This window comes from Tubulanus polymorphus, chromosome 7 (assembly GCF_964204645.1).
Source record: "Tubulanus polymorphus chromosome 7, tnTubPoly1.2, whole genome shotgun sequence".
Lineage (NCBI taxonomy): Eukaryota > Metazoa > Nemertea > Palaeonemertea > Tubulaniformes > Tubulanidae > Tubulanus > Tubulanus polymorphus.
Window position 1 is genome coordinate 13,985,611 of NC_134031.1, and position 13,272 is coordinate 13,998,882.

Consider the following 13,272-nt stretch of genomic DNA (forward strand, 5'->3'; position numbering starts at 1 on the left):
CGAAACTCACTTCTACGTAAAGTGAAGATGTTGGCGGCGGACAGCGAACGCATCCCGCAAATTGTGCGAACCACGTGTCGTAGCCTACCGACATCGTAGCGGTTACGCTTTTGGGTTGGTTCACTGAGCGTTCCACAAGTGTTTTTATCGCGACTAAAGTGTAGGATATTATCGATATTATGAATATTCGTAGGTAGTAGCAAATTTTCCGGGCATAATGAAGTTCACAATTTATTTGCATAATTTTAGATCCATCGTAGTGGCTCGAAATTAATACCGGAATATATGAAATCAATTCAATTTTCATTTGAATGCCCTATCGAAAATTAAAATCATTCAAAAAGGTATAGCGCGTACATTTTTATATGTCTCACACAGTTGATGTAAATAACGGTTGTTCGACATATATATTGAATTGCGTTCATTCAACGGTATCGCTTCTCGGCCTATTGGCTAAGATCAAAGTGTAGTATCTGTTCTTATCAGCTTAATATCTGATACGCTCCCCATAGGGGAGCTTCGATATTAAACTGATTTTTGGCACTAGGTGAAGAGTCAGGGGCTTGCTCCGCCTTCGCCACGAGTTGGCCTGGTATTGCAGTACCTCCAGGATCGGCTCACTCCCTCTGGGAGTTCAATATCAAATAAAGATAGTTGAGCCTAGGTCTATCCTCGCTTACCAGGTTCTGTTTGGCTCACGCCAACACGAGCTCTGTCTGTAGGCCTAAGATTTTTTTGGGTGCACGGGTGGCCGCTTAGCGGCCACCAGCGATTAGCCAATCGCACGCGTGAAAAACAACGTATCTGATTGGCTTAAATACTTATAAATCTCTGGCGATGTAATAGGCCGATGAATGGTTTGCGGCCAGGGTTTGTGTGGGCGTGAGCTTCGGCTTCAGTTCCAGAGAAGATCTAGACCATTAACAAACTGACCTTGACCTGGGCTCCGGCGTAATGTCGAAGTACATAATACGTAGAATATGCGTTGCGTAATTACGAATCAATGACGGAAGTTGAATTCCGTCGTCTGTCGTCGATTTATTCGCTTCATTGGACTGTGAGTATATATTTACCATCCATGAATACTTTCGATCCATCAATCATCGCCCAATCGGGATCTCCGAATCAGTTGAAATACTTTCCGTCTTAAGTTTTAGCAACCAACGCTGAATTTCACGGCAAGTCATCTTATCCGGAGGCAAAGAAATCGAAGCTAGCAACCGCATTACTGAGTAACATAGCAACTTTTTTCGGTGATATCATAGCAACCGGTGGCATGATAAGGGTTCGAGTCCCGATTTATTGCGCTGTCATATCGGGCCACAGCGTATTCAAACCGTGTGCCTAATAAATATCGAGTATCGACCTACGTTTATCCATATACGCGAGAAAGATTCACCCTGACTGCAAACTAGTAAAGGGCCTAGAGTTGAGTAGGCTTCGCCGAGACCGGGAAGCGCGTAGCGCAGGACCCCAAAAATAGTACCTAGATCAATGGAACCAGCCACAGGTAGGGCAGTGAAACGGTAGGCTAATTCAACAAATAGGAGAGTCGACGGAAAACTGATGTATGTGCGAAATCCGTGGATCCTGAGAGGCAAATCGATGAAAAAATAGAGGATTCCTTGGAACTATTTTGCTTGAAGTTAGAATACGGCGCCATACCAAACGTGGCAGTTCGGGGATTCCCTGCAATATCCGTACGACACCGGGGCGGTACCAATTCAAATTCAAATCATCCCGTTCCGCCTTTTTCCTTTCTAGACGACTATCATTTCAAAAGTTTGGATGGGCATGTGGAGAACGAAACTCACTTCTACGTAAAGTGAAGATGTTGGCGGCGGACAGCGAACGCATCCCGCAAATTGTGCGAACCACGTGTCGTAGCCTACCGACATCGTAGCGGTTACGCTTTTGGGTTGGTTCACTGAGCGTTTCACAAGTGTTTTTATCGCGACTAAAGTGTAGGATATTATCGATATTATGAATATTCGTAGGTAGTAGCAAATTTTCCGGGCATAATGAAGTTCACAATTTATTTGCATAATTTTAGATCCATCGTAGTGGCTCGAAATTAATACCGGAATATATGAAATCAATTCAATTTTCATTTGAATGCCCTATCGAAAATTAAAATCATTCAAAAAGGTATAGCGCGTACATTTTTATATGTCTCACACAGTTGATGTAAATAACGGTTGTTCGACATATATATTGAATTGCGTTCATTCAACGGTATCGCTTCTCGGCCTATTGGCTAAGATCAAAGTGTAGTATCTGTTCTTATCAGCTTAATATCTGATACGCTCCCCATAGGGGAGCTTCGATATTAAACTGATTTTTGGCACTAGGTGAAGAGTCAGGGGCTTGCTCCGCCTTCGCCACGAGTTGGCCTGGTATTGCAGTACCTCCAGGATCGGCTCACTCCCTCTGGGAGTTCAATATCAAATAAAGATAGTTGAGCCTAGGTCTATCCTCGCTTACCAGGTTCTGTTTGGCTCACGCCAACACGAGCTCTGTCTGTAGGCCTAAGATTTTTTTGGGTGCACGGGTGGCCGCTTAGCGGCCACCAGCGATTAGCCAATCGCACGCGTGAAAAACAACGTATCTGATTGGCTTAAATACTTATAAATCTCTGGCGATGTAATAGGCCGATGAATGGTTTGCGGCCAGGGTTTGTGTGGGCGTGAGCTTCGGCTTCAGTTCCAGAGAAGATCTAGACCATTAACAAACTGACCTTGACCTGGGCTCCGGCGTAATGTCGAAGTACATAATACGTAGAATATGCGTTGCGTAATTACGAATCAATGACGGAAGTTGAATTCCGTCGTCTGTCGTCGATTTATTCGCTTCATTGGACTGTGAGTATATATTTACCATCCATGAATACTTTCGATCCATCAATCATCGCCCAATCGGGATCTCCGAATCAGTTGAAATACTTTCCGTCTTAAGTTTTAGCAACCAACGCTGAATTTCACGGCAAGTCATCTTATCCGGAGGCAAAGAAATCGAAGCTAGCAACCGCATTACTGAGTAACATAGCAACTTTTTTCGGTGATATCATAGCAACCGGTGGCATGATAAGGGTTCGAGTCCCGATTTATTGCGCTGTCATATCGGGCCACAGCGTATTCAAACCGTGTGCCTAATAAATATCGAGTATCGACCTACGTTTATCCATATACGCGAGAAAGATTCACCCTGACTGCAAACTAGTAAAGGGCCTAGAGTTGAGTAGGCTTCGCCGAGACCGGGAAGCGCGTAGCGCAGGACCCCAAAAATAGTACCTAGATCAATGGAACCAGCCACAGGTAGGGCAGTGAAACGGTAGGCTAATTCAACAAATAGGAGAGTCGACGGAAAACTGATGTATGTGCGAAATCCGTGGATCCTGAGAGGCAAATCGATGAAAAAATAGAGGATTCCTTGGAACTATTTTGCTTGAAGTTAGAATACGGCGCCATACCAAACGTGGCAGTTCGGGGATTCCCTGCAATATCCGTACGACACCGGGGCGGTACCAATTCAAATTCAAATCATCCCGTTCCGCCTTTTTCCTTTCTAGACGACTATCATTTCAAAAGTTTGGATGGGCATGTGGAGAACGAAACTCACTTCTACGTAAAGTGAAGATGTTGGCGGCGGACAGCGAACGCATCCCGCAAATTGTGCGAACCACGTGTCGTAGCCTACCGACATCGTAGCGGTTACGCTTTTGGGTTGGTTCACTGAGCGTTTCACAAGTGTTTTTATCGCGACTAAAGTGTAGGATATTATCGATATTATGAATATTCGTAGGTAGTAGCAAATTTTCCGGGCATAATGAAGTTCACAATTTATTTGCATAATTTTAGATCCATCGTAGTGGCTCGAAATTAATACCGGAATATATGAAATCAATTCAATTTTCATTTGAATGCCCTATCGAAAATTAAAATCATTCAAAAAGGTATAGCGCGTACATTTTTATATGTCTCACACAGTTGATGTAAATAACGGTTGTTCGACATATATATTGAATTGCGTTCATTCAACGGTATCGCTTCTCGGCCTATTGGCTAAGATCAAAGTGTAGTATCTGTTCTTATCAGCTTAATATCTGATACGCTCCCCATAGGGGAGCTTCGATATTAAACTGATTTTTGGCACTAGGTGAAGAGTCAGGGGCTTGCTCCGCCTTCGCCACGAGTTGGCCTGGTATTGCAGTACCTCCAGGATCGGCTCACTCCCTCTGGGAGTTCAATATCAAATAAAGATAGTTGAGCCTAGGTCTATCCTCGCTTACCAGGTTCTGTTTGGCTCACGCCAACACGAGCTCTGTCTGTAGGCCTAAGATTTTTTTGGGTGCACGGGTGGCCGCTTAGCGGCCACCAGCGATTAGCCAATCGCACGCGTGAAAAACAACGTATCTGATTGGCTTAAATACTTATAAATCTCTGGCGATGTAATAGGCCGATGAATGGTTTGCGGCCAGGGTTTGTGTGGGCGTGAGCTTCGGCTTCAGTTCCAGAGAAGATCTAGACCATTAACAAACTGACCTTGACCTGGGCTCCGGCGTAATGTCGAAGTACATAATACGTAGAATATGCGTTGCGTAATTACGAATCAATGACGGAAGTTGAATTCCGTCGTCTGTCGTCGATTTATTCGCTTCATTGGACTGTGAGTATATATTTACCATCCATGAATACTTTCGATCCATCAATCATCGCCCAATCGGGATCTCCGAATCAGTTGAAATACTTTCCGTCTTAAGTTTTAGCAACCAACGCTGAATTTCACGGCAAGTCATCTTATCCGGAGGCAAAGAAATCGAAGCTAGCAACCGCATTACTGAGTAACATAGCAACTTTTTTCGGTGATATCATAGCAACCGGTGGCATGATAAGGGTTCGAGTCCCGATTTATTGCGCTGTCATATCGGGCCACAGCGTATTCAAACCGTGTGCCTAATAAATATCGAGTATCGACCTACGTTTATCCATATACGCGAGAAAGATTCACCCTGACTGCAAACTAGTAAAGGGCCTAGAGTTGAGTAGGCTTCGCCGAGACCGGGAAGCGCGTAGCGCAGGACCCCAAAAATAGTACCTAGATCAATGGAACCAGCCACAGGTAGGGCAGTGAAACGGTAGGCTAATTCAACAAATAGGAGAGTCGACGGAAAACTGATGTATGTGCGAAATCCGTGGATCCTGAGAGGCAAATCGATGAAAAAATAGAGGATTCCTTGGAACTATTTTGCTTGAAGTTAGAATACGGCGCCATACCAAACGTGGCAGTTCGGGGATTCCCTGCAATATCCGTACGACACCGGGGCGGTACCAATTCAAATTCAAATCATCCCGTTCCGCCTTTTTCCTTTCTAGACGACTATCATTTCAAAAGTTTGGATGGGCATGTGGAGAACGAAACTCACTTCTACGTAAAGTGAAGATGTTGGCGGCGGACAGCGAACGCATCCCGCAAATTGTGCGAACCACGTGTCGTAGCCTACCGACATCGTAGCGGTTACGCTTTTGGGTTGGTTCACTGAGCGTTTCACAAGTGTTTTTATCGCGACTAAAGTGTAGGATATTATCGATATTATGAATATTCGTAGGTAGTAGCAAATTTTCCGGGCATAATGAAGTTCACAATTTATTTGCATAATTTTAGATCCATCGTAGTGGCTCGAAATTAATACCGGAATATATGAAATCAATTCAATTTTCATTTGAATGCCCTATCGAAAATTAAAATCATTCAAAAAGGTATAGCGCGTACATTTTTATATGTCTCACACAGTTGATGTAAATAACGGTTGTTCGACATATATATTGAATTGCGTTCATTCAACGGTATCGCTTCTCGGCCTATTGGCTAAGATCAAAGTGTAGTATCTGTTCTTATCAGCTTAATATCTGATACGCTCCCCATAGGGGAGCTTCGATATTAAACTGATTTTTGGCACTAGGTGAAGAGTCAGGGGCTTGCTCCGCCTTCGCCACGAGTTGGCCTGGTATTGCAGTACCTCCAGGATCGGCTCACTCCCTCTGGGAGTTCAATATCAAATAAAGATAGTTGAGCCTAGGTCTATCCTCGCTTACCAGGTTCTGTTTGGCTCACGCCAACACGAGCTCTGTCTGTAGGCCTAAGATTTTTTTGGGTGCACGGGTGGCCGCTTAGCGGCCACCAGCGATTAGCCAATCGCACGCGTGAAAAACAACGTATCTGATTGGCTTAAATACTTATAAATCTCTGGCGATGTAATAGGCCGATGAATGGTTTGCGGCCAGGGTTTGTGTGGGCGTGAGCTTCGGCTTCAGTTCCAGAGAAGATCTAGACCATTAACAAACTGACCTTGACCTGGGCTCCGGCGTAATGTCGAAGTACATAATACGTAGAATATGCGTTGCGTAATTACGAATCAATGACGGAAGTTGAATTCCGTCGTCTGTCGTCGATTTATTCGCTTCATTGGACTGTGAGTATATATTTACCATCCATGAATACTTTCGATCCATCAATCATCGCCCAATCGGGATCTCCGAATCAGTTGAAATACTTTCCGTCTTAAGTTTTAGCAACCAACGCTGAATTTCACGGCAAGTCATCTTATCCGGAGGCAAAGAAATCGAAGCTAGCAACCGCATTACTGAGTAACATAGCAACTTTTTTCGGTGATATCATAGCAACCGGTGGCATGATAAGGGTTCGAGTCCCGATTTATTGCGCTGTCATATCGGGCCACAGCGTATTCAAACCGTGTGCCTAATAAATATCGAGTATCGACCTACGTTTATCCATATACGCGAGAAAGATTCACCCTGACTGCAAACTAGTAAAGGGCCTAGAGTTGAGTAGGCTTCGCCGAGACCGGGAAGCGCGTAGCGCAGGACCCCAAAAATAGTACCTAGATCAATGGAACCAGCCACAGGTAGGGCAGTGAAACGGTAGGCTAATTCAACAAATAGGAGAGTCGACGGAAAACTGATGTATGTGCGAAATCCGTGGATCCTGAGAGGCAAATCGATGAAAAAATAGAGGATTCCTTGGAACTATTTTGCTTGAAGTTAGAATACGGCGCCATACCAAACGTGGCAGTTCGGGGATTCCCTGCAATATCCGTACGACACCGGGGCGGTACCAATTCAAATTCAAATCATCCCGTTCCGCCTTTTTCCTTTCTAGACGACTATCATTTCAAAAGTTTGGATGGGCATGTGGAGAACGAAACTCACTTCTACGTAAAGTGAAGATGTTGGCGGCGGACAGCGAACGCATCCCGCAAATTGTGCGAACCACGTGTCGTAGCCTACCGACATCGTAGCGGTTACGCTTTTGGGTTGGTTCACTGAGCGTTTCACAAGTGTTTTTATCGCGACTAAAGTGTAGGATATTATCGATATTATGAATATTCGTAGGTAGTAGCAAATTTTCCGGGCATAATGAAGTTCACAATTTATTTGCATAATTTTAGATCCATCGTAGTGGCTCGAAATTAATACCGGAATATATGAAATCAATTCAATTTTCATTTGAATGCCCTATCGAAAATTAAAATCATTCAAAAAGGTATAGCGCGTACATTTTTATATGTCTCACACAGTTGATGTAAATAACGGTTGTTCGACATATATATTGAATTGCGTTCATTCAACGGTATCGCTTCTCGGCCTATTGGCTAAGATCAAAGTGTAGTATCTGTTCTTATCAGCTTAATATCTGATACGCTCCCCATAGGGGAGCTTCGATATTAAACTGATTTTTGGCACTAGGTGAAGAGTCAGGGGCTTGCTCCGCCTTCGCCACGAGTTGGCCTGGTATTGCAGTACCTCCAGGATCGGCTCACTCCCTCTGGGAGTTCAATATCAAATAAAGATAGTTGAGCCTAGGTCTATCCTCGCTTACCAGGTTCTGTTTGGCTCACGCCAACACGAGCTCTGTCTGTAGGCCTAAGATTTTTTTGGGTGCACGGGTGGCCGCTTAGCGGCCACCAGCGATTAGCCAATCGCACGCGTGAAAAACAACGTATCTGATTGGCTTAAATACTTATAAATCTCTGGCGATGTAATAGGCCGATGAATGGTTTGCGGCCAGGGTTTGTGTGGGCGTGAGCTTCGGCTTCAGTTCCAGAGAAGATCTAGACCATTAACAAACTGACCTTGACCTGGGCTCCGGCGTAATGTCGAAGTACATAATACGTAGAATATGCGTTGCGTAATTACGAATCAATGACGGAAGTTGAATTCCGTCGTCTGTCGTCGATTTATTCGCTTCATTGGACTGTGAGTATATATTTACCATCCATGAATACTTTCGATCCATCAATCATCGCCCAATCGGGATCTCCGAATCAGTTGAAATACTTTCCGTCTTAAGTTTTAGCAACCAACGCTGAATTTCACGGCAAGTCATCTTATCCGGAGGCAAAGAAATCGAAGCTAGCAACCGCATTACTGAGTAACATAGCAACTTTTTTCGGTGATATCATAGCAACCGGTGGCATGATAAGGGTTCGAGTCCCGATTTATTGCGCTGTCATATCGGGCCACAGCGTATTCAAACCGTGTGCCTAATAAATATCGAGTATCGACCTACGTTTATCCATATACGCGAGAAAGATTCACCCTGACTGCAAACTAGTAAAGGGCCTAGAGTTGAGTAGGCTTCGCCGAGACCGGGAAGCGCGTAGCGCAGGACCCCAAAAATAGTACCTAGATCAATGGAACCAGCCACAGGTAGGGCAGTGAAACGGTAGGCTAATTCAACAAATAGGAGAGTCGACGGAAAACTGATGTATGTGCGAAATCCGTGGATCCTGAGAGGCAAATCGATGAAAAAATAGAGGATTCCTTGGAACTATTTTGCTTGAAGTTAGAATACGGCGCCATACCAAACGTGGCAGTTCGGGGATTCCCTGCAATATCCGTACGACACCGGGGCGGTACCAATTCAAATTCAAATCATCCCGTTCCGCCTTTTTCCTTTCTAGACGACTATCATTTCAAAAGTTTGGATGGGCATGTGGAGAACGAAACTCACTTCTACGTAAAGTGAAGATGTTGGCGGCGGACAGCGAACGCATCCCGCAAATTGTGCGAACCACGTGTCGTAGCCTACCGACATCGTAGCGGTTACGCTTTTGGGTTGGTTCACTGAGCGTTTCACAAGTGTTTTTATCGCGACTAAAGTGTAGGATATTATCGATATTATGAATATTCGTAGGTAGTAGCAAATTTTCCGGGCATAATGAAGTTCACAATTTATTTGCATAATTTTAGATCCATCGTAGTGGCTCGAAATTAATACCGGAATATATGAAATCAATTCAATTTTCATTTGAATGCCCTATCGAAAATTAAAATCATTCAAAAAGGTATAGCGCGTACATTTTTATATGTCTCACACAGTTGATGTAAATAACGGTTGTTCGACATATATATTGAATTGCGTTCATTCAACGGTATCGCTTCTCGGCCTATTGGCTAAGATCAAAGTGTAGTATCTGTTCTTATCAGCTTAATATCTGATACGCTCCCCATAGGGAAGCTTCGATATTAAACTGATTTTTGGCACTAGGTGAAGAGTCAGGGGCTTGCTCCGCCTTCGCCACGAGTTGGCCTGGTATTGCAGTACCTCCAGGATCGGCTCACTCCCTCTGGGAGTTCAATATCAAATAAAGATAGTTGAGCCTAGGTCTATCCTCGCTTACCAGGTTCTGTTTGGCTCACGCCAACACGAGCTCTGTCTGTAGGCCTAAGATTTTTTTGGGTGCACGGGTGGCCGCTTAGCGGCCACCAGCGATTAGCCAATCGCACGCGTGAAAAACAACGTATCTGATTGGCTTAAATACTTATAAATCTCTGGCGATGTAATAGGCCGATGAATGGTTTGCGGCCAGGGTTTGTGTGGGCGTGAGCTTCGGCTTCAGTTCCAGAGAAGATCTAGACCATTAACAAACTGACCTTGACCTGGGCTCCGGCGTAATGTCGAAGTACATAATACGTAGAATATGCGTTGCGTAATTACGAATCAATGACGGAAGTTGAATTCCGTCGTCTGTCGTCGATTTATTCGCTTCATTGGACTGTGAGTATATATTTACCATCCATGAATACTTTCGATCCATCAATCATCGCCCAATCGGGATCTCCGAATCAGTTGAAATACTTTCCGTCTTAAGTTTTAGCAACCAACGCTGAATTTCACGGCAAGTCATCTTATCCGGAGGCAAAGAAATCGAAGCTAGCAACCGCATTACTGAGTAACATAGCAACTTTTTTCGGTGATATCATAGCAACCGGTGGCATGATAAGGGTTCGAGTCCCGATTTATTGCGCTGTCATATCGGGCCACAGCGTATTCAAACCGTGTGCCTAATAAATATCGAGTATCGACCTACGTTTATCCATATACGCGAGAAAGATTCACCCTGACTGCAAACTAGTAAAGGGCCTAGAGTTGAGTAGGCTTCGCCGAGACCGGGAAGCGCGTAGCGCAGGACCCCAAAAATAGTACCTAGATCAATGGAACCAGCCACAGGTAGGGCAGTGAAACGGTAGGCTAATTCAACAAATAGGAGAGTCGACGGAAAACTGATGTATGTGCGAAATCCGTGGATCCTGAGAGGCAAATCGATGAAAAAAATAGAGGATTCCTTGGAACTATTTTGCTTGAAGTTAGAATACGGCGCCATACCAAACGTGGCAGTTCGGGGATTCCCTGCAATATCCGTACGACACCGGGGCGGTACCAATTCAAATTCAAATCATCCCGTTCCGCCTGAAATACGATTTCCACGAAGTCGTGTGTGAATGTATTCGTTTAAATACAATTACAGAATCTATGAAAATTGGCGTAATCACTCTCATACACAAAAGGGGGGAAAGAACACGCTTAGGAAATTGGAGACCGATTACTTTACTTTGTACAGACTATAAGATTATAACTAAAACTATTTCAAATAGGTTAATTACTGTTTTGACAGATATTATTGATCCTGATCAAACATGTAATGTTAAAGGTAGACGGATCCATGACAATTGTCACATAATCCGTGACCTAATCCAGTATACCAACGATGAAAATATTGAGGCCTTTCTATTAGCGATCGATCAGATGAAGGCATTTGATCGAGTAGATTGGTCATATATGTTCAAATCCCTGAAATCGTTTGGCTTCGGCGAAAATATAATCAAATACATCGAAATGTGTTATTCTGATCCCAAGTCCTTGATTAAAAGTAATGGTTTCCTTACAAATCCATTCTCTCTTGAACGAGGAGTAAGACAAGGATGCCCAATGAGTGCGCTTCTCTATATTATTGTAGCTGAAACCTTAGCAATTAGAATAAGGCGCGATCCAGAAATTGAGGGTATCACCTTGCCAAACGGGGAAGTGTGTAAAATGAAACAATATGCTGACGATACAACCCTAACCTTAACAAGTATTGAATCAATCAAGAAACTTTTCCATGTTTTAACGGAATTTGAGCAATCTTCTGGAGCCAAAATAAATAAAGAAAAGACGGAAGGTTTATGGATTGGTGCCTCCAAGAATAGAACGGATAAACCCCTAAACCTAAATTGGTCAAACAGACACATAAAAATATATGGCATGTATTTTGGTCTTGGTGACATCGATAAACTTAATTGGGAACGAAAGATTAACACAATTACAAACATAATAAATCAATGGCGACAGACTAAACTGTCGTACAAAGGCAAACGGGTAGTTATTAATTCGTTCATTTTACCTGTCTTATGGTATGTCTCAGAAATTTATCCTATACCCAATATTTACGTCGAACGTATTCAGAAAAAAATTAACGATTTTCTTTGGTCTTATGGTAAACATTATGTAAGAGCGGAGATAATCTATCAACCCTTAAGCAGTGGTGGATTAGCAATTAATAACATTAGTTGTAGAGTAATGGCCCAAAGGGCACGAACTATCCTAGTAGAAATGAATCGAGGATCTAAATGGAGAACATTACTGAATTATTATCTTAATCAAGTGCTAGGACAGGGCTGGTCGATAGATTCCCTTATAAATGAAAATTTCATAAATAGAGAAACTCGGAATTCATACTACAAAAGCCTTTTAACCGCGTGGAAGTATGTGATGGCTCTCGTTGAACCGAAATGGTCGAAGCACGATATTAAGAATAACTTAGTGTTTAATAACCCCTCAATAACTGTCAATGGTAGGACCTTGAATTATCCAGAATATACTGACATAGGTTTAACAAATATCAAGCATTTCTTCGATGAATATGGTAATTTCAAAGATATTGATAATTTTACGCCGATATTAGTAGACGAAGGAAAACACAGCCGAATTTACGCTGCTATACCTCGCGAATGGCGGGTCACCCTGGGTGACGAAACCATTGATGATAATAAAAAATCAGCTTACACAATTAAAATACAGAACTATAGAAAACCATTAGCTGATACTTCGATGCGCGAAATATATAATGCCATAGTCCATGCAAAATTCGGCCACATAAAACCAATTAGTCAAAATAAAATCCAAACAATTCTAAACGAACATAACATAAATTGGGCTCAAATATGGGGAGACATTTATCATCCAATAACTGAGAATAAATTAGGGGATATGCAATGGAGGTTTCTACACGATACCCTAGCTACAGCAACTAAACTCGTGACATGGCAAGTTTCTAACGACCCTACCTGTAAAATATGCGGCCGTGCAGCCACTAATACGCATGTCATAATTGAATGTCCGGCAGCTGTAAGACTTTTTACTAGATTTCAAACGATAATAGCTCAGGTAGCAGAACAACCAGCCCTCTTAACTAAACGTACAATTTGTTTTGGTTTTTCTAAACAAGCGATCATAAATCCACACAGTAGGCGTATATGTAACTATTTGATAACGGTCTTGAAATGGACACTGTATAAGAATCATCGCAAGGCATGCGCAGGAGAAACTGAACTAGATATGAAAAATTATGCTCGTAATTTTATAGCCAAACGATTGAAACAGGAGATTACGGCCAGGAAAAATATTAATGTTTGGACTCAAAATGAAACACTGATCAGATGCAACGGAAATAATTACTTTATAAATGAAATAGCACTCAGTACGATTAATGATATTTTGTAAGGCCAGAAAAGAGCGTTTAGGTTTCTGTAAATAGCAATTAAATCGTTTCATACATACTATACATGTGACTGTGAATGATGACTTGATATTTCTATACTAGACAAAAGTATTCCTATTTTGTAAATATAAAGAATAATTTGTGTCATTACG

General features: G+C 42.8%; 6 non-coding genes across 6 annotated transcripts; all 6 read left to right on the plus strand.

Moving 5' to 3' along the window:
* The first annotated feature begins 433 nt into the window (after nt 1-433).
* LOC141909392 (U2 spliceosomal RNA) lies at nt 434-626 on the plus strand. Its single transcript, XR_012619709.1, has one exon. It is a non-coding gene; the product is annotated as a U2 spliceosomal RNA (small nuclear RNA).
* Nucleotides 627-2,237: 1,611 nt separating this feature from the next.
* Nucleotides 2,238-2,430, plus strand: LOC141909393 (U2 spliceosomal RNA). Its single transcript, XR_012619710.1, has one exon. It is a non-coding gene; the product is annotated as a U2 spliceosomal RNA (small nuclear RNA).
* Nucleotides 2,431-4,041: 1,611 nt separating this feature from the next.
* LOC141909394 (U2 spliceosomal RNA) lies at nt 4,042-4,234 on the plus strand. Its single transcript, XR_012619711.1, has one exon. It is a non-coding gene; the product is annotated as a U2 spliceosomal RNA (small nuclear RNA).
* A 1,611-nt stretch (nt 4,235-5,845) lies between these two features.
* LOC141909395 (U2 spliceosomal RNA) lies at nt 5,846-6,038 on the plus strand. Its single transcript, XR_012619712.1, has one exon. It is a non-coding gene; the product is annotated as a U2 spliceosomal RNA (small nuclear RNA).
* A 1,611-nt stretch (nt 6,039-7,649) lies between these two features.
* LOC141909396 (U2 spliceosomal RNA) lies at nt 7,650-7,842 on the plus strand. Its single transcript, XR_012619713.1, has one exon. It is a non-coding gene; the product is annotated as a U2 spliceosomal RNA (small nuclear RNA).
* A 1,611-nt stretch (nt 7,843-9,453) lies between these two features.
* On the plus strand, nt 9,454-9,646 carry LOC141909406 (U2 spliceosomal RNA). The gene has a single exon (XR_012619722.1). It is a non-coding gene; the product is annotated as a U2 spliceosomal RNA (small nuclear RNA).
* Nucleotides 9,647-13,272: the final 3,626 nt, after the last annotated feature.